This window comes from Narcine bancroftii, chromosome 3 (genome assembly GCF_036971445.1).
Source record: "Narcine bancroftii isolate sNarBan1 chromosome 3, sNarBan1.hap1, whole genome shotgun sequence".
Classification (NCBI taxonomy): domain Eukaryota; kingdom Metazoa; phylum Chordata; class Chondrichthyes; order Torpediniformes; family Narcinidae; genus Narcine; species Narcine bancroftii.
This window is the reverse complement of record NC_091471.1, coordinates 96,570,967-96,593,407: the sequence shown is the minus strand read 5'-3', so window position 1 is coordinate 96,593,407 and position 22,441 is coordinate 96,570,967. Positions and strand designations below refer to the sequence as shown.

At 37.6% G+C, this 22,441-nt stretch overlaps 1 long non-coding RNA gene across 1 annotated transcript in view; it reads right to left on the bottom strand.

Annotated features, from left to right (window-relative positions):
• LOC138756172 (uncharacterized) overlaps positions 1-22,441 on the bottom strand; it is a 110,333-nt gene that overhangs the window by 48,707 nt on the left and 39,185 nt on the right. The window lies entirely within an intron of this gene.

The window sequence follows — 22,441 nt, the reverse complement described above, 5'->3', positions numbered from 1 at the left end:
ATTGCATTTATTGGATTTATTTGCATTTGGAAAAGCAAGAACTGAATAGTGATGGTGAGCAGGGATCATCATGTCTTATGAACATGAGATTTTCTTTGAAGAGGTGATCAAGAGGATTGATGACGGCATCGTAGTGGGTGCTGTCTGCATGGGCTTTAGCAATCCCTTTGACAAGATTCGATGTGCAAGGTCATTCTGGAACGTTAGAGCACATGGGGTCCAAGGTGAGTTAGCAAACCAGATCCATAATGGGCTTAGTGGGAAGATGACTTTTCAGATAGCTGGCTTGTGACAAGCAGTATGCAAATTGGAGATGTGTCCTCTGTTGTTTATCAAATACAATAATGATTTGGATGAGAAAGTAGGTGGCATGATTCATACATATATAGGTGACACCGACATAGGCGGTATAATGGAGAAGTTTGTCTATGGTTACAACAGCACATAAAACAACTGGGACACTGGTCAAGGGAATGGCAGAGGGAATTTAACTCTGACAAGTGCAAAGTGTGCATTTTGTGAAGTAAAGCGCAAGACAATAGACAAGCACCCTGAATTGCAGGGCCCTGGCAAGTATCCCTGAACAGAAAGACCAAAGGCAATTAATATTTGAGATAATTATTTTATAGTTGTACAAAATATTGGTTAAGCTGCATTTGGAGTATTTTGTACAGATCTGGTCACTGTGCTGCAAGAAAGATGCGATTAAATTAGAGAAGGAGCAGAAAAGATTCCCAAGAGTGATGTCAGGACTGAAGGTTTTGAGTTATTCGGAGAGATTGAATAGGCTAGGTATGGTTTCCCTGGAGAGAAGGAAGCAGAAAAGCAGATGTGATCAAGGTTTATGAAATTGTGAGACATGTACATGAGAGGTGGTGATCTAGAGGACATAGGTATAAGTGAGAAAGAGGAGAAATAAAGGGAACCTAATGGGGTAAATTTTTGGAATGAGCTGTCAAATGAGATATTGGAGCAGGAACAATTAACAACAGTTAAGAGACAGGAAAACATGCATTTGAAAAAGCAGGGTGTTACATAGTCAGGATTACCTGAACTATTTTGTAAGCACACAAGGATACACCCTTCTCACTGTAGTGCACCACCTTGGGGGCAGAGGTATACGAATATGTGTGGGTGTGAACAGTTTCCTGAGATGGTGGAAGGCATCAGTAAGTAAAGTCTCTTTTTTTTTAATTTGAATCTTGTATCTCTAAGTTATTTAAGAAGCCTCCCAAGTAACACAGAGGCATAACATGGTGGCAACAGTATAAGAGAACAAGAATAAAGCCATACAATTGATTGTAAGTCACTGAAATATGAATGGAAGAAAAAAACATTACTGAAAAAAAATGGCTGGAGCAGTGATGGACAGGCAGGCTGAAGACATAGTTGAATCATTTCAAAAGTATCAGCAGAAGTGCTATTTAGCATTAATAAAAAGCTATTTTAAAAATCCAACAGCAGAGGAGAAGGTCAGTTATATACTCTGGATAGGGGAACAAGGCCTTGACTTATTTAATGGCTGAGATCTTACAGAGGTGGGGAAAAATGGTCGAGAGTAGATATTTGCAAAGTTTGCTTTTCACCTTTTTATTTTTTCATTTTTCACACTGTGAACCATATCAACCAAAATACATACAAACATTTCCCTCTTAAATATACACAGTGGCATTTTCTCCCCTTTTTTCCCCCTACCTTCCCTCCCCCCTTCCCACCCCCCTCCAAAACCATTAAACATTCAACATATATATTAAATAAAACCATTAAACAATGTCATCACACAATGAAAATAAACAAGAAAAATGTGTCATCTACTTTTACACACTGGATCAAGTCATTTTGCCTTCTTATCATTTTAGAGGGTGGAATTCTAAGGCAAGCTCTGTCTGTTGTGTTCCATGTACAGCTCCCAAATTTGTTCAAATAATGTGACTTTATTTTTTAAATTATATGTTATTTTTTTCCAATGGAATACATTTATTTATTTCCATGTACCATTGCTGTACTCTCAGGCTCTCTTCTGATTTCCAAGTTGACATTATATATTTTTTTGCGACAGCTAAGCCTATCATAATAAATCTTTTTTGTGCTTCATCCAGTTTGAGGCCTAATTCTTTAGTTCTTACATTACATAGAAGGAAGATCTCTGGATTTTTTGGTATGTTGTTGTTTTGTGATTTTATTTAATACCTGATTTTGATAATCCCAAAACTTTTTCACTTTCTCACATTCCCAAATTGCATGTACTGTTGTTCCCATTTCTTTCTTACAGCGAAAATATCTATCTGATAATGTCGCATCCCATTTTTTTTTTTAACTTTTGGGGCGTGATATATAACCTGTGTAACCAATTATACTGTATCATGTGTAACCTTGTGTTTATTATATTATTCATAGTTCCAGAACATAACGTTTCCCATGTTTCATTTTTTATCTTTATGTTTAAATCTTTTTCCCACTTTTGTTTGAGTTTATAGCTTATTTCATCATTTCCCTCTCTTCCAGCTTGATGTACATGTTTGTTATAAATCTTTTTATTATCGTTGTTTCTTTATTCACATATTCAAAGCTGCTTCCTTCTGGTAATCTCAGTCTGTTTCCCAATTTATCCTTCAAGTCGGCTTTCAGTTGATGGTATGCAAACATTGTACCATGAGTTATTCTATATTTGTACTTCATTTGTTCAAATGTTAATAAATTATTTCCTAAAAAATAAATTTCTATTCTTTTAATTCCTTTTCTCTCCCATTCTCTAAAGGAAAAGTTATCTAATGTAAAAGGGATTAGCTGATTTTGCGTCAATAATAATTTTGGTATTTGGTAATTTGTTTTTTTTTTCCTTTCTAAGTGAACCTTCTTCCATATTTTGAGTAAATGATGCAATACTGATGAGCTTTTATATCGTACCAGCTTTTCATCCCACTTATAAAGTATATGTTCCGGTACCTTCTCCCCTATTTTATCTAGCTCTATCTTAGTCCAATCTGGTATTTCTCTTATTGATAAAAATCTGATAAATACCTTAATTGTGCTGCTCTATAATAATTTTTAAAGTTTGGTAACAGGAAACCACCTTGATCGTACCTCTCTGTTAATTTATCTAAAGCTATCCTTGGTTTCCCCCCTTCAAATAAAAATTTCCTTATTATTCTCTTTAGTTCAATAAAGAATTTCTTTGTTAAGGGAATTGGTAACGATTGAAATCAATATTGTATCCTTGGGAAGACATTCATTTTAATGCAATTTACCCTCCCAATAAACGTTAGTGGTAATTCTTTCCAATGTTCTAAGTCTTCCTGCAATTTCTTTATTAGTGGCTGATCATGTAATTTGTACAAGTGGCTTAAATTATTATCTAACCTAATAGCTAGGTATCGGATTGCATGGGTTTGCCATTTAAATGGTGATTCTTTATTCAAGGGAGAGTTAGAAAAACTGAATATAAAGCTAGATTGCTATCTGATCATTCACTCCTATTATTAGCAAAAGTACTAGAGGACATCCCACCAAAAATGTATTGATGGAGGTTAAAATCCATGCTACTTAAAAGATAGGAATTTAAAGAGTTTATTGAATGCCAAACTAAAATGTACTTTGAAATAAACACGGAATCAGTGAAAGACAAATTTATATTATGGGATGCAATGAAAGCCTTCATTAGAGGGCAGATAATAAGTTATGTAACTAAGATGAAAAAGGACTACAATCGGGAATAGAACAGTTGGAAAGGGAGATAGTAAGTACAGAAAAGGAACTAGCAACCAATTACAAAAAGAGAATTGGTGGACAAAAAAATAAAATATGAAACATTTGAAAATAAAGCAAAAGTATTATGAACTAGGAGGAAAAAAACACACACAAAATATTAGCCTGGCAACTTAAAACAGAACAAGCTAAAAGAACTGTATTGGCATCAAGGAAAAAGAACAAATTATATATAATCCAATGGAGATTAATGAGAACTTTAAGGAATTTTATAAACAATTATACCAAACTGAGAATGAGGGGAAAGATGATAAAATAGAAGAGTTTTTAGCTAAAATTGAACTGCCAAAATTGCAAGAAGATGAACAAAACAAACTGATAAAACCATTTGAAATAGAGGAAGTACATGATATATTAAAAAAGCTGCCGAACAATAAAATGCCTGGAGAGGATGGATTCCCAATAGAATTCAATAAAACATTTAAAGAGTTATTAATTCCTCCTCTCCTGGAAGTAATGAATCAGATAGAAGAAACACAAAACTTGCCAGATTCATGTAAGACAGCAATAATTACAGTAATACCAAAGACGGGGAAGGATCCATTAACACCAGCATCATATAGACCAATATCTCTACTTAACTCAGATTATAAGATAATAGTAAAATTATCACCAAACAGATTGGCCGACTGTGTACCAAAAATAGTAAAACAAGATCAAACTGGATTTATTAAGAAAAGACGAACAGCGGATAAAGTCTGTAAATTTATTAATCTAATTCATGTAGTTCAAGGAAATAAGAAGCAAACAGTGGCTGTAGCTTTAGACGCAGAAAAAGCCTTCAACAGGGTATAATGGAATTATTTATTCAAAGTATAACAGAGGTTCAAGCTACCAGAAAAATATATTAATTGGATTAAAGCATTATATAATGAACCAATGGTAAAGGTAACAGTAAATGGATATCTATTGAACCAATTTAAATTAAGTATGTCAATGAGGCAGGGATGTCCACTATCTCCCTCACTGTTCCCTTTAGCAGTAGAACCATTGGCAGAACTGATAAGAACAGAAAATAAAAGGGATAAAAATAAAGGAGAAGGAGCATAAAATCAGTTTATTTGCAGATGACATCATAGTATACTTAACAGAACCAGAAATATCAATAAAAGAACTACATTAGAAATTGAAGGAATATGGAGAAATATCGGAGTACAAAATCAACGCAAATAAAAGTGAAGTGATGCCAATGAGTAATGCGGATTATACAGAATTTAAAGTTTGCTTCTCACCTTGAACCCAGGTCTAATCATAGAATTAAATGCTATGAATTTCAATGCTTAATGCAAGAGACTGATGAAACGGTTGATAAAATTTGTTGCTGCAAAATGCAGATTTAAGGATATAGAGGAAAGATTAGTTGATCAAATAATATGGGGGAGCACCCATCCCAAAGCGCAAAAGTCTCTTTTAGTCATAGCCAGAGCCTTTGAAGCCACAAGGAAGCAAATGAAATCCCTGTCTATGCAGACTCACCCACAGCAAAGAGAAGAAAGGGTTGATGCTATAAAAAACACAATCAACCCCCCCAAGACCTCCAGGAAGTGTGGCAGACAACACCCCTTCGATGACAGAAACATATGCCCTGCAAACAGTTCTGAATGTGGCGCCTGTGGTAAAGCAAACTACTAGGCAAAGATGTGCAAGAAAACAATAATGCCAGTAAAGCAAAAAGACAAGATACACCACATAAAAGGAAACAACAATGAGGATTCTGACACCCAGATACTGGACATAGAATCCATACACCTTCACGAGATGTCGCGTGAGATGAAAGAAGGAACGAGTTGCACAAAAGGATGCAAATACAGAGGACAATTTACAACAAGCCTCCAATATTTAACCTAAAGGCGAAGCTGGATACTGGATCACAAAGCAATGTCCTTCCACTCAGATTCTACTGCCAGATGTTCCCAGAAAACATAATAAAAGTATCCAAAAGACGGTGCATTGGAAAAAGAAAATGTCACGTTAACAACCCAAGGTGGACCCGTGATCAAGCATCTAGGGAGAACTAAGATCAATGGCTGCCATAAGGCAAAAAACAATCTCTGTACAGTCTACATGGTAGATGCAGGAGGGCCAGCAATTCTAGGTCTGGGTAGCTGCCAGGAGTCAATTATGAGATCCAGATGAAGAAGATATCCAAAAGCAATAACAAGAGGAAATGATTTCCACGGAAGTACCTGCCACTATGGCACACAGTGGGAGCAGATGTGTTCACCGAGAATCGAGTGGTATTTAATAGCTGTTACTATGCTAAGTTTACACTCGTCAAAAGGGTGAAAGACCAGAGTGTCGACTATCACCTCAGAAATGAGAGCGCTCCTTGCTGAACATGGAATACCCGAATAAGTAATATGTGACAATGGAACACAGTTCACGTCACAAGAATTCAGAAAGCTGGCTGCAGAGTCTGGTTTTTTTTAATAAATCACTTCAGCATCTCTATACTACCCCAAAGGTTGATTGAAAGACAAGTGCAAACTGTGAAATGCACACTAGTTAAGTGTCGCAAAACAAAAGAAGACCCATACCTCGCTCTTTTATCATGACGAGTAACATCTTTAAGGGCTGACATGAAGTCCCCAGCAGAACTTCTAAATGGCAGGAGATACAAAACTCTGCCAAGAAAAATACACCCTCCAGAAAGTCGACAATGACTGGCTAACATGCAAGGAGGACACCAGCATTATAACAAACATGCAAAACATTGCCAGAGCTCTTCAGAGGGCAGCATGTGCATAATGAAGAACTGATGTTGACAACATGGACCCAAGTAAAGTTCATCAGAGAAGCTGAGACACCAAGATCATATATAGTCAAGACAAACTCTGGAAATCAACTGAGGAACAGAATTCACATCCGGCCAACACAAGATGTGATTAAGCAGAAAGCTTTAATACCAGCAAAGCATGCAGCATCAGTATCAAGTGAAGAGACCACAACCACTAATACCACTAAACATCAACACAGCAGTTGTCAGGTGAAGCACAACAAACTACATCACCTACACATGAACCAGCAACACAGAGCCCAATGGTCACAGCCAAATCCACAGGATCACAAAGGAACATACTGCCACCAGTGCGATATCAATAAGAACTATTTAAAAAGTTGGGTAAATAAATTAGTGTACAAGTTCAGTTATTTATGTTGCACTGGAAATAAAGTGATAAAGAACACTTGATTTTTCTTTATCTTGAGAAGGAGAGATTTTATATGGTCATGAAAATGTGAATTATTTTGTAACTGCATTAGAATACACCCTTCTCACTGTAGTAACTGTAGTGCACCACTGTGGGGTGTATATGTATGCATGTGTGGGTGTGAACAGTTTCCTGAGATGGTGGAAGGCATCAGTAAGTAAAGTCTCTTTTGTTATTTGAATCTTGAATCTCTAAGTTATTTAAGAAGCCTACCAAATAACAGAGACAAAACTCAGGATATAGAAGGCTATGGATTTTTTTTGTATGCAAGCAACTGGGATTAGGATGGGTAAGTGTGATAGTCAACAAGGAAGCAGTGGTCCAAAGATCTATTTATTTGCTGTACAACCCTGCAATTCCATGGCCATTCAATTCCACTAACACACTCAATGTACTATGCATTTTCCCCACAGAATAATAGCTCCTGAGCCTTTTGTTCCCTTTTGCACAGAAGCACCGTGTTTGTTGCCACAAAAGAAAAAAAATGCCCAAGAACCTTAAATTTTGCAATGCATTCTCTTCTCATTGCAAAATATCTCAGCATTAATTTTCAACTTAGGGTACATTTTCTATGAATGGCTAATAGATTTTGGAAGTGGATTGTATTCATTTCTGATGGCCTACAGAGCAGCATATTCTTGAAGATGAATAATATGGGCATTGGAATATCTACAAGGAAAACAGCCTGAGCTTTGAGAAAGGAAGAATAAGGACAATTATGAAGATCCTAAAGCTTTCTTCACCGATGGATTTTATAACACCAGGTCACAAGAACAAATGCAAATGCTTAAGTTGAAGCCAGCACATCTTATGATGGAAACTCACATACAATTTAACAAGCACCAAATACAGAAATTAAAGCAGCAAGTCAAACTTACATTACATATCAACTGCTGTTATTGGTATGAACAGCTAATAAATGTAAATATATCAAAGGTACAGAGAACCATATTTCAAACTACCAATGTATGCTGCACACGTACTTAGCCACTCATCACCTTCAGTGATTGATTTCTGGATCAAGAAACAAAGTATGCCATGCAATATAAATTATATCCACTATATTACATTATGGAAAAGCAGAATCATCGAGACAAACAGCAGAGAACAGTCCCTTCAGCCCAAATCACCCATGCTGAACTAGTCCCATTTGCTTTTGCTTTTTGAGGAAACCGCATACAAGCATTCACAGTCCTAAAGGTATGAACAGAGTGTTTCAATCCACTGTGCTTATTCACACCATGATCTTCCACATTCCCATCAATTTCCCCAGATTTTATCACTTGCACATTAGAGACAATTGACATGGATCTCCCTTGCCAAATTACTGAGATGTCGCATAAGGCCAGAGAAAACACAAGCAGTCGCCGAAAATCCTGTAAAGTTCACAACGACAGCAAAGGCAAGAATGAACTGGCATCATTGGAGCTATGAGAGAATGAGCTCTACGTGATGCACCATTGTGTCACGGTAATGCAGAGCAACACACAGTTGCAAGCAGGAGAGTTGGATTCATTTTTGATTGCTCTAAGACAGAACCAGCACACTGAACCCATTTGGTCCTGTGAACATCTCAGGTACAAGGGGAAATACAGGAGTTCTAGAAAATGTAAAATTTTAGTACAGTATATTAGAAAATGACCTTTCCCATAGAACAACACAACACGGTACAAACCCTTCAGCCTTGATGTTATGCTGACCCATATATATCCCTTCTTAAAATATAAAATACTCGACCTTCCCTATCCCATAACCCTCTAATTTTTTTTTTCATCTCTGTGTCCGTCTAAGAGTCTCTTAAATGCCCCCAGTGTTTCAGCCTCCACCATTATCTCTGCCAAGGCATTCCAGACACCCACAACTCTGTGCAAGAATAAAACTTAGCCCTCATGGCTCCCCTAAACTTCCCTCCCTTAACTTTGTACATATGTCCTCTGGTGTTTTCTGATCCTGCCCTAGGAAACAGGTGCTGGCTGTCCACCTTATCTATGCCTCTCATAATCTTATAGACTTCTATCAAATCTCCTCTAAACCTTCTATGCCCCAAAGTGAAAAGTCCCAGCTCTCAAGCCTCAAAAACTTGTTTCCCAATCCAGACAACATCCTCTGCACCTTCTCCATAGTTTCCACATCTTTTCTATCATGAGGTGACCAGAACTGAACACAATCGTCTTAAGTATGGTCTTACCAAAGATTTGTAGAGTTGTTACGTGACCTCTCCTGGATTCAATCCGCTTATTAATGAATCCTAGCATCGTGACTTTGAAAGATGTATGGATTTGAACCCCAATGTCCCACTGTTCATCCACACTCTTCAGTAACCAACCATTGGGAGAGTCACGTGATGTGTTGAGAGGTTGGATGTGAACTCCCAGCCCTTCTGGAAATTGTTAAAAAGACGTTTAAAATATTATCTATCTACAAATTTCTTTACCCAAAGTTTATCTGAATCTATCTAATAATGGTTCAATTAAGAACAAGACGTGACTGGCAGTTTCAGGAAAACTTAGCTTGTAAAGGCCTTTTTCTCTGGAGTTCCTGCCCTCTGGCGAAGAAGCCAGGGGATGAAGTTTTACTCACCTCCCATCTGGAAATGTCTGATCCTGGCCCCAGCACAACAACATCTATGGTTCTATCAACAGAACAAGCTGCCGGAGGGTTCTTCCAATTTAGTGCACAGGCACAACTCTGCAGATCGACTACAACAGCCTGAACTCATCCAGGAGGATAAATCTTCATAGTATAGCGACTCTGATGAGAATTCACCAGAATCAACCTCAGCAGAAGAGTTAGAAGATGCCAGAGGAATGGAGAAGAGGAAGAAGGCAAAGAAAGTCAAGTCTAAACACAATACAGATGATGTTTTGAAAGCCTTGAATAAGAAGGAAAAAAAATTCAATTAAAAAAAACTTGACATTATTGTTAAAGTAATACCAAAGATCGAAGAAGTCAGAATCATTAAATGAGAGTTAATTTTATTGAAGAAAAATACGATGAATTTATCAATAATGTCACTGATCTGTTCAAAAATGTTAATAGTTTGGACTAGGAAAAACTAGACTTTGGGAGAAAAAAATTGGTGCTTTAGAAACTAATAATAGGAGAAATAATGTTAAAATTGTAGGTCTCAAGGAAGGAACCAAAAATATAGATGCTATAAACATATTTTCAAGACTGGATACTGAGTACTGGGACAGGATAAAGTGGGAAATTGAAAGAGAGAGAGCATACAGAACATCTATGCCCCCGCCCCCGCCCCCTCCCCCTACCCCTCCCCCTCCCCCTCCCCCTCCAGGCCAGAAACCTTGTTCAATACTGATTAAATGTTTAAGATTTCAAGATTGTGAGAAGATTCTGAAAGCAGCAGCTAAAGGAGTGAAGGAAAGGGGAGCACCACTTGAATACAAAGAAGATTTTCTTTTATCCAGATATTAATGCATTACTTTTGAGGCGTAGATGGGAATTTAACCCGATAAAGAACTCTCTCTGGAAAGAGTTATAATTTTGTTTTATGTCATTCCACTACCCTGAAGATCATGATTCAAAATGGTGAAAATAGATTATTTATGGACACTATATGCACTATGGACTTTGTTACTCAGTTGGCGAATTTAAGAGTTGTTGGAATTTAATAGATGGCAATGTAGTTATCTTTATGTATGTATGCAACTATGGTAATTTATTTAAATTATTCTTCTTGTAAATAATGTACAAAATCTATACATATATAATGTTAATTTCTAGGTGGCTGTGGGTTCTGGGTTTTTCTACGTCATATTAGATGTGTATCTGTGCACTAGCCACAGCCCGCAGCAGTAATTTGGGTAGTGTTTTAAAGTTATTTCTTAACACTGGAGGTGAGGGGGTAGAATTAATGTTTTGTTTGCATTTTTTACATATATACGGTAGTATCTACTATTTGCCTTCCTTTTTTTCTATTTCATATTCTTGATTCTACTTTATTCTTTTCTTTTGGAGCTGTCAGCAAATCTGGGTCCAGAGCTGCAAGAAAAGGATATTGGGATCTCAGGGGGAGAGAAATTGAATGGATGAGAAGATGATGACAGATATGGATACAACAATAATCTATGATAATGTGGTCAAGACTGTCAGTATTAATCTTAATGGTTTAAAAAAACATGTAAAAAGATGGGAGTTGACCTTGCCTTCCTTCAGGAAACACTTTTAATTAACAAGGAGCATCAGATATTGAAAAGAGATTGGTCAGCCAGGTCATAGCATCATCTTACAATTCTAAAGCAAGGGGAGTGACGAGCTTAATAAAGAATCTTCCCATTGTAATCCAAAATATCACAACTGATCCAGCAGGTGGATATGTAAAGGTTCATTATCAGATTTATTCTAAATCTTGGACTCCTAAATTTATGTGCTCCAAATATAAATGATGAAAGGTTTGTGAACAAAATCTTTTCTTCTCCCCCCCCCCAACCCCACAATTGGCAGATGCACACCAAAACATAATAGTGGTAGGAGACTTTAATTCTTGTCTGGATTCGATTTTGGATAAATCAACAAGAGCTCTTGCCAGGACTAGGAGAGAACTGAATTTAGCAGATGCCAGGAGAAAATTACATCCAAGACAAAGAGACTATTCCTTTTATTCTAATTCACATGATTCATACTCCATGATTGACCTATGTTTTACTATCAGCACATTTACATAATAGAATCATGGAAAATGAATAGAAGGCAAGGGTTCTGTCAGATCATTCACTTCTACTCATATGAATTGGCATGGCTGATAAGCAGGACATGGTATATGGGTGGCATTTCAATCCAATGCTGTTGAGACTATGTGAATTTTATGACTTTATTTGGAGACACATTGTATTTTCTGTGAGACCAATTGTCATTCTATTGACAATTAATTTACTATATGGGACACTATTAAAAGCTTACTTAAGAGGTCATATAATTAGTTATACTTCCAAAAATTTTTTTTACAAATGTAAAAGGAAGGTAGACAAAGAAGAGCAAGAAATTCATTATTTTCAGAATGACCTACAGCTGAGAACCTCAGAATGGAAGCAAAGAATGCTTTCAACAAAAAGCTCAAGTATAACATATTACAAACTTTCAAGATGGAAAAAAGCAATAATGAGAACAAGACAAAGATATTACAAGCTGGGGGAAAGAGTTCATAAGGTCCTATCTTGGCAACTGAAAACAGAACAGGTTTCTTGAACAATTAATGCAATTAAGACAGAAGCCAACAGAATCTCTTATAAACCACAAGAAATTAATGAGGTCTTTAAATTATTTTACTTCAAATTATATAAATCAGAATCTCAATAAAATAAAAAAATGATTATTTGTCACAACTGGCTTTGCCAAATTTGGATTTGGCTGAACAGATGGAATTAAATGCACAGTTTACTCAAATGGAGATAGAGGAGGCAGCAAATTAATTGCATATTAATAAATCTCCAATCAAAGTGTTTTCCACCAGAATTTTGTGAAGGATTTATTAATGCCTCTCTTTATGGAGGTATTGAACCAGGTTGGTGGATCACATGCTTTACTGGAATCCTTCTCAACACCAATAATAATGGTAATCCCCAAGGATATGGATCAATTGAAACAATCATCATATCTCCAAGAGTCCCACTATCCAGATCCAGCAGACAAGGCAGATATCCACTATTGCCAATTCTCTTTATATTAGCCATTGAGCCTCTGGCAGAAATTATTCGGTGGGACCCAGATATTAAGGAATTCGGAGTTGACCAAGGTGAACATAAGATTAGTCTTTTGTAGATGATGTATTAATATATCTGATGGAGCCGGAAACGTCTCTACAAAGATTGTAGAAAACTGGAAGATTATGGGATGGGTACAAAATAAACTGGGTTAAAAATGAGTCATACCACTAAGAGGAGAGATGGGGTTAATTAGAAATATGGACAACCTGTATCAATTTTTTTTTTCTCTTCTTTATTTTATGTATCCGTAATGGTTAATTCTTGATATTTGTTTCTCCACAAAATTTAATTAAAATACTCAAAAAAATGTAACCGACCATTTCCCTTGTACTCAGCAGTAACCAATCATTAACCCTGTACTCATCTGGAACCAAGATTAAAAACCAGAAAGATGATAAAAGTCCTGTCTATGAGCTGTAAACATCTTGGGGGCAGAGAATCCATATGGCTCTTTTGTGCATTCACTTTTAACTAAAGATGAATACTGGAAGAAATTCCATAATTATGTTATTTATACTGCGCTTTGGAGAATCAGCTATCCTTGAACTAAAGCTACTGTGCACAGTAAGAATTTTAAAGACCTGTACAAATTAAATTTAGACCTTCACAATCCATAAGGTGGTGACACATGTAACAAGCTCAAAACAGTCTTGAATTACAATTTAATTGGAAATCTCCTGCAGAGGTAAAATAATGGGGCATTTTATGAGGTGAGGAGTGGGGAGAAAAAAAATCACAACTCCAACCACTTTCAAGTAGGAATCAACATCCATTAATAGAGTAGAATAGGAGGAATGGTTTTTTTCACTATGGAGTTAAGGATGGCTTACTTCTGCTCAAATTCTGTAGATTCTGAAGAGTCATATGTGGGTTCTGAAGACTGCAATGGGTAGACCAGAACATGAATGAGTTACTTAGGATTCTTTTTGTACTTGATTCTCACAGCAGTCCCAAAAATAGCTGTGCTTCTGGTTGTGATATACCCAACATAACCATATTTTGGGAAACAGAAATTTCATGTCTCAGCACCTGATTTCTCATCCTAATGAGCATAACAATGGTGTCCCAAGAGTGAAAACAAACAACTCAAACTTCCCACAGCTGGCCTATCAAATCATGCAGCTAAAGAATCAACCAGCCATTAAATCAAAGAAAAAAATAACACTGGATAGATTTTGTGAAGAACAAAATCATCATATTTTTGTAGAGCCTCATTTACAAATGAAGATAGATTGGAAGCTTGTTGATCAAACTTCAATCCAGCAAGATCTGATCATCTTTCTAAATACTGCTTGGTTATTTCAATGCAAATGTTCAAAAATAAAAATAACTAGTGGATTTGTACTAAACTTCCTTTAGAGGCCAAAATAGATATGGATATTGGCACATGAACGAGTTCCCACAAAGCACGCTGGTTAAAAAAAGAAATGGAGCTTGGCTGGTGGCAGACGCCATTTCCTGTTATAATTGTATTGTTGACTTTAACAGTAAAGCATTCATCAGAGGTTGCCACTTTGTGTTGTCTGACTATTCAATGCATCAAGTTCCTCCTCACTCGAAATTCCAATGGACACAAAACTGAGCATAGTAGAACGATTCCAGGTAGTTTAGTTAACCTTTGTAAGAGTGTCCTTCCTAAAATAATAAGACCCATATTATACACATTACTCCAAATGTAATTGCACCCATGACCTGTATAACAGTAACTTCATTGCTTTCTCCAGAGCATCAGAGCTTGAGGGTGACTTGATAGAGACTGATAAAATTTTGAGAGGCAAAGATAGGCTAATGTTACGAGCCCAAAAGACCCCAAAACCCAGCAGCAATAGATATTCACCACGACGAATGATTATTTAAACAAAAGTTGTTTTTAATTATCTTTAAACATGAAAACAAAAATCACACTTTAACCTAACCCAAATTAACCCCCTTCTAATTCTAAGTGTACATGTATGATACGTGTGTAAATTTAAGAAAAGTTCTTTGGTTCACAGTTCAATCTCACTTCTCATTCTTCCAAGTTGCAGGCAATCCTTATACTGTGCACAGAATTTAACATGTATAAAGTTCACCAGGCTTCGGTGATCGAAAGGTAAATGTTTACCGCTCAGGAAGGTTCTTTGGAGTTTTGCAGAGAGAGATTTGTTGTTCCAAGATTTCCACAACTGAGAAACCACCATTAGTCACCTCAATGTCTTGCTGATGGAATTTTCCCCATCAGGGTTCTCCAGATGATAACCTCTTTCTTTCAACCTATCACAGAGTTCCTTTCTGTTCCACTTATTCCAAGAGAAACATTAGATAGGACTTCCAGGCATCAGCTGCTCTGGAGCTTTCCATTTCAGTTCCAACAAGCTTTTCCTGCTTGCTTCAGCTGTGACTGTTCAGTCTCTCTTTATCTTCCAAATTCGAGAAAGCCCATGCAACTCTCTAATTTGAACCCCTCCCCCACCTTCTCCAGCAAACAATAGGAGTCAGTATTTTGCTTCCATCTGTTGTCTTAGGTAAACAAACTTCTCAGGAGTGACCTTTCTGTGCACTTTGCAGAAAGATCAGAAGCCTTGTAAAAATATTCAACACAGACAACCTGTCTCAGTCGATTCATTTGATGACATAATTTCAGTTATCACCTACTTATGAAATGTGCATAACATTCTCCATAGTTTCTGTAATGTTACTGGATATGAATTCTTCAGTATTTCAAATAGGTTCACTTTTAAAATGTGTATGAATGTAACCTACTCTAATTTTACCAAATTATCTCCCAATATTTATCTACATTACACTAGACAGCCATATTCCCCCCCCCCCACCCCACAGTTTAATAATATGGGAGAACATGCATTCAAGGTGAGCCGGTTGATTGCATTGAGCAATATTTTTCTACACAGAGTTTTTGCGAAACCATGGAACAGGCTGTCAGGTTTCATGGTGGAGCCAGATACAAATGTAATATTTAAGAGGCTTTCAAATAAACACTTGAATGTGCAGGGAATAGAAGGGTGGTGTTGTAATGCAGGACAAAGAGATCTGGTTTAATTAGTCAGACATCATGGGCTGTTAGGCCTTTTCCTGTTCTCTGTTTTTCTATGCTACTCCTGCATCTCAGAGCCCTGCAATCTCTCACAAGTTAATGTAGGGATTATAATATTGGGAGGATTTTGGTAAGATTAGTGGGTGACATACATACATTTTAAAACAGATCTTATTTAAAAGACTGAAGAATTAATATTCAGTAATATTGCAAAAAGAGAATGCTAAGCACATTTCACAAGTAGGTGTTAATTGAAATGAGATGTCATGAAACAAATGGACTGGAGACACTCTGGCTGTTGGAAGCTCTTTTCAAGGGTTTTGACAGAGTGGACTGAAAGTTTTAGGTTTTGTTGACCCAAGACAACATCTTGACCAAGGAGAAGAACTCCTGTTGTTTGCTGAAGAAGGTGAGGGATTTGCAAGTGAGAGAGTCACATGGGCTTTCTGGCAGTGTCAGTTGGAGAGAGAGGGAGAGAAGAGTGTGTGTGACACTGAAAAGCAGCCGAAGAGTGCAAGTCAGGAAGAGCTCGTTGGAAACAGAAAGTTCAAAGCAGCTGAAGAGTGCAAGCCAGGAAGAGCTGGTTGGAAACAGAAAGTTCCAAAACAGTGGATGGCTGGAAGTGCTATCTGTCTAATGTTTCTCTTGGAATAGGAGGAACAGAGGGGAACTCTATGGTGCCCTGAAGAAAGAGGTTACCATCTGGAAAACCCTGATGGGGCAAGTTTCATCAGAGAGACCTTGAGGTACCTCAGTTGTGGAAATCCTGGAACAACAAATCTCTGTCTGCAAACCCTACAAGAACCTTCCTGAGCAGCAAACATTTACCTTTTGAGCACCAGTGCCTGGTGAACTTTATACATGTTAAATTCTGTGTACAGTATAAGAATTGCCTGCATCCAGAGAATTTGGAAGAAGGAGAAGTGAGATTGAACTGTGAACCAAAGAACTTTTCTTAAATTTACACACACATTACATACATGTGCGCTTAGAATTAGAAGGGGGGTAATTTGTGTTCATTAAATATAGAGTTAAGTTAAAGTTTGATTCTGTTTTCATGTTTAAAATCAATTAAAAATAACTTTTGTTTTAAAAACTACTTGTCTTGGTGAATGTCTTTTGCTGCTGGGTTTTGGGGTCCTTTGGGCTCGTAACATTAGATAAAGTGCTATTTCTATTTACCTGCCAAATTGGATAATTTCACATTTCTCCACATTATCCTCCATTTGCAACATATTTATTCATTTCACAACATCCCCCGTAGCTTCCTCATGTCCTTTTCACAACTTTGTGTCATCAGCAAATTTAGCAATCACTGTTCATTTTATCTGTTATTTTTATTTTAGAAATTACAATGTTGAGAGTTTTCAAATTGTTAGGTCTGCTTTGTTCATGAATGAGTGAGACAAACACCAGACTGAGTCGAAATCAGGGTTCTTTGTTCTTTATTACCGGATTGTAACACTTGCGACTAACAATGTTAGTCGGAGAATGCATTCTGCCGTTATCAGCAAAATGGTGATTTTTTATACCCTTGGATACATGCTTAGAACATCATCATATCATTACTTGTCCAATGACTAAAACTGTTGCTATCCTTTCCCTGCTAGCTTCCTGCCTCTCAATCCATCAATGTCTCTCTTATCTTGTAAGTACAAGGATGCATTCACATCTTGTTACAGCCCTGTACAGGGTAACTCCTTACACATTCCCATCTCATGATGTTTTACCTTACAATACTTATTTCTATGGCACATTGCTGCGCTAATCAGAAAAAAGGAATCATACATGTTGGTCTCATTGATGACTTCAAGGGTCTCAACTTGAAATGTGAATCCTGTTCCTCTTTCCACAGATGCCACCTGACCAGAATTTTTGCAGTGCTTTTTGTTTTCAATTTTTGATTCCCATCATCTAGTGTTTTTTTTAAATGTTCATTTTTAGGGCTAATCCTGACAACCTTCTTTCCAATAAAATATGTCATCCCCTATACCAGGAGCTCTCATTTTTAGAAATAATCTTTGATATAGTGCTATATTAAATGCCCACTCAAAAAAGTGTAATATTCATAACATTAGGTTCACAGCAGTCGAGGATGAATGTGATGTGTTGTTCAAGTTTATATTTAGCCTCATTCTGACCATGGATGAGGCCAAGAACAGGCATGTCAATGTAGGAATGGTTAGAAGAGTTAAATTGGCTGACTACTGGAAGCTCAAGTTTAGAAAAACAAATAGAGCATGGGTATTTGGCAAAGCAGTCAGTCACCCAGTCTGCATTTGGACTCACCGACCTACAGGATGCAGAAGATTAGGTTGAATGGAATTTTTTTCTGCCACTGGATGGAAGTAAGGCATGAGATACAGAGACAACTTTTTCAGTTTCTGCAGTTACAGCAGAAAGTTCCCAAGGAAGTGGAAGGATGGGTGGGGAAGAAAGTTTTGCCTCTGCAAAAAGTTGATAGGAGTGGATAGAGGAACATGTGGCTGGCTGTGAAATCATGCTGAAGATGGTGGATGTGTGGTGCGCTGTCGGTAAGAAGCAGAGACACAAAATCAAAAGACTGTACAACAGGCTTTATTTGACATAAACTTCCACAGAGCCAGCTATGAGATTGAGCTGCTGTAAACTCTGAGGGTGACTTCAAAGGGCCGGCTCTGGTTTGTATCCCAGAGGGTGTTTGACACCCGAATGGGTGGGGCTTGATCCATTCAAGTCAGCTGATTGACAGTCGGCCAGGTGTTGTCTTGCCCCCATGCTCTTCTGCAGGTACAGAGGTTTCCCCCTGCAATAGGCCAGTAGTGTACCACCACAGGATGTGCCAGAGGATTATGATATATAAAAAGACCGGTGCAGTGGTGTACTACCAATCAACCACATTCAGACAGAGAGTCATGATTAATAGGCTTTAATCACCTTAAAGTGTCAGCACAGCTTGCATGTTGCTGACCCAGTTCCAATAGTGGTAGCCCCACAGGTGGAAAGTGAGGACCAAAGCAACTCTATCCTTGTGCATCCTGGGGAGATGGGGCAAGGGCAGAAGTACAAGGAATGGAAACTGTATCAATTTCAGATCTCCTGGAGTAGAAAACCACACCAACAGAGGCAGAGAAATTGTGAGAAAGAGATGGAGTCCTTACAAGGGACAGGAAAGGAAGAGGTATAATCCAGGTATTTGAGAGTCTACAAGTTTAACATATACCTGAGAAGCAACACATCATATTCCTCCTGGGCAGCCTTAAACATAGAGGCATTAACACTCATCTTTCTAATTTCAGGTCACCCCCCCATCTCAGATACTCTTTTTTTACCTACTTTTTCCTCTCTCAAGCCTTCTTCCACCCCATCCCCCCATAATGTTTCTCCCTCTACCCATCTCCCCATTTCTCACACGTGCTCTCCATTACTCTATGCTCCTCCCTCAAATTCTTTCCCCCTTTAATGTCAAGATCAAGTTTATTATTACAAGGTCAGCACGGGTGGCATTGTGGTTCGCGCAACACCTTTACAGTGCCAGTGATCAGGACTGGACTGGGGTTTGAATCCCACTCTGTCTGTAAGAAGTTTCTACATTCTCCCCACGTCTGCATGGATTTTCCCTGGTTTCCCAGTTTCCTCCCACCGATCAAAATGTGCCTGAGGCTGAAATGGCCTGTTACCATGTTGTTGTATGCTTCAATTATCTTCAGACTGTACATATATGGTCAGAGTAAACAGCATTTCTTCAGGCACAGTCAGCACTCAACACACAATGTATTTCTCAGACAGTAGAAAATAATCACACATGTACATAAAACTATAGTACAAAATATGTATAAATATTCTGTAATAATTCATTCAATTTCATTAATAAGAAATCTAAATTTATAATATACCATTTATCAATCTCAGCCTGCAGGAAAAATTTATTTCCCAGTCTGGCATTTCTAATTTTGACACTTCTGTACCTCCTACCTGATGGTAGTAGGTCAAAGATATTGTGTGATGGATGGCAGGGATCTTCAATAAGACTTTGAGCCCTATTTAAGCAATGGTCCCGGTGAATGTCATGAACAGAGGAAAGGTGACTCCAATGATCAGCTCAGCCTTTATTATAATTCTTTGTATTGACTTCTAGTCTGATGCTTTGCTGCCATCATACTACACAATGATACAGCCAGACAGGACATTTTATATATGTATGTAATTTTACCTATTTTATTATCATCAAGACAGGTAAAGAGTCCAGATCCAAAATGTTGACTGACCATGTTGGGACAGCATGGTTGGTGTAGCTATTAGAGCAAAGCAAGTGATTGGGTTCGAATCCTGCGCAGCCTGTAAGGAGTTTGTACGTTCTCCCAATGTTTGTATGGGTTTTCCCCGGGGCTCCAGTTTCCTCCCACCATTAAAAACAGAATGATAAGTTTAGGTTAATTAGGTGTAAATTGGGCGGAACGGACTCGTGGACCAAAATTGTCCATTACCATACTACATGTCTACATTTAAAATTAAATATTTACATTTTAAAAATGTAAAAACTGCCATGGAGGCTGCCTGATCTGCTGAATTCTTCCAGTAATTCTTCATCTGCTCAAAACTTCAGCATCCGCATCTTTTGGATTTCTCAATGTTGTAATATCCTTTTGTTCATATGAATAAACATTAGTGAATGTCTAATTACCTCAAAGTAACATTTAATGCTATCTTTGATATCATATGTAATGATTCCATCAATTCAATGAGGCTTGTGAATGGCACAGGATTCTTCATAAAACATTTTAACAATATACAGGACCATTCTTGGCATCACAGGCTACAAAGTTCTCCAATTCCATATTTTTAGTATTTATTTAAATTTATATCATTCACAAAGATTTCCAAGAGACTAAAGCTAATGATTGATAAATAACATTTATCAATCCGGATAAGTGTCATCAACCTGGATAAATGTGAGATGATGCACTTTGGAAGGACAAACCAGAAGGCAGAATTCAGGGTTAAGGGTTAAAGGTCAGTTACTCAGGAGTGTGGATAAACAGAGGGACCTTGAGATTCAAATACATACATCCCTCAAGGTCACCATACAGGTGATAGGATAGGGCGGCCTATGGGATGCTGGGTTTCATTAATAGAGGGATTGAATTCAGGTGTAGAAAGGCCATGTTACAACTCTACAAATCTCTGGTAAGAACATACTCAAGATTATTGTGTTCAGTTCTGGTCACCTCATTGTAGGAAGGATGTGGAAGCTATGGAGAGAATCCAGAGAACATTTACCAGGATGTTGCCTGGTTTGGAAGACATGTCTTACGAGGCAAGGTTAGCAGAGCTGGGACTTTGGAGCATAGAAGGATGAGGAAGATTACAAGATTATGGGAGACATAGATAGGGTGGACAGCCAGCACCTGTTTCCCAGGTCAGGATCAGCAAACACCAGGGGACACATGTACAAAGTTAAGGAAGGGAAGTTTAGGAGAGCCATCAGGGGTAAGTCCCCCCCTCACCCACAGAGACGTGGATGCACAAAATGCCTTGGGATGGTGGTGGAGGCTGAAACACGAGAGGCATTTAGACAGGCACATGGATGAAAGAAAAATAGAGGGTAAAAGGATAGTACTTTTTTTTTAAAAAAAGGAATATATGGGTCAGAACAACATTAAAGGCTGAGGGGCCTGTACTGTGCTGTAGTGATCTATGTTATATGAAGGTTTGGTTGATGATTATAGCTATCGTGTGCAGAAAGAAGTGATTATAGATGAACCAAGTCAAGCTTAATTAACTTCCATTCAGATATGAATATTTCCATAGAACTACCATATCCTCGCTCTACAAGACTACTCCAGCACTGGCACTTATTGCTGACCAGTGGATTGATGCTGCTTAGCACATTTAATATACAGGTAGGTACTAATTTTATATGTGGCAAGGGGGAGCGCTGAGATTTAGCTGTCAAGGTTCATATTTTATGCTTGGTGTACAAGACGACCCTAGCTTTGGGGTAATATTTTTATCGTTCAAGGACCTTGTATGGTACTTTGTTACTTAGCAACAAGGTTAAGTATGTAATCTTATGCAAATACTTCAAAAATTTTCTGTAACTTGGTGTGCATTTCTCAAAATTCACATTGGCCATTAAGAGAAAATTGAAGTTGCTAGATTTTAAGATGAATTGAACTTAATCATTTGCAACTTGCTGTGCATCCCAATAACTGCACTTCACTCATGTCAATGACTGCAATTTGTGGACCTGCCATTGCAAACTTGCTCTGCTTTATTGACACACTGCAGAGCATTAAAAAGGAAACCCTACGGCTGATTGAGACCATTTGACATAGACCTTATACAAAAGCTACAATTAGACACACAAAGGGCAATTTGACATTAAAGCACTCTGTTGCATTTCCAAAGTGTCTTAATTTTATGGATTATAAGCAAATTTATTATATTTTATGATCCGGGACGTTGGGAAAAAATAGTATTAAAATTTTTAAGCCACCATCTTAGAATATTTATTGTTTGAAGTAAACAGGCATTCACAATTATGTCAGCAAATTATATCATATTATATTTGATCAGATAGCACAAGATGGAAGATGAGCTGGCTAATTGCATAGAGAATTAGCTTGATGGTAGGAAATAGTCTGTAGTTGTGGAAGGTTGATACTCAGATTGAAGGCCTGTGACCAGCAGCATGCCACAATAATCGGATCTGCGACTCCTATGGTTTG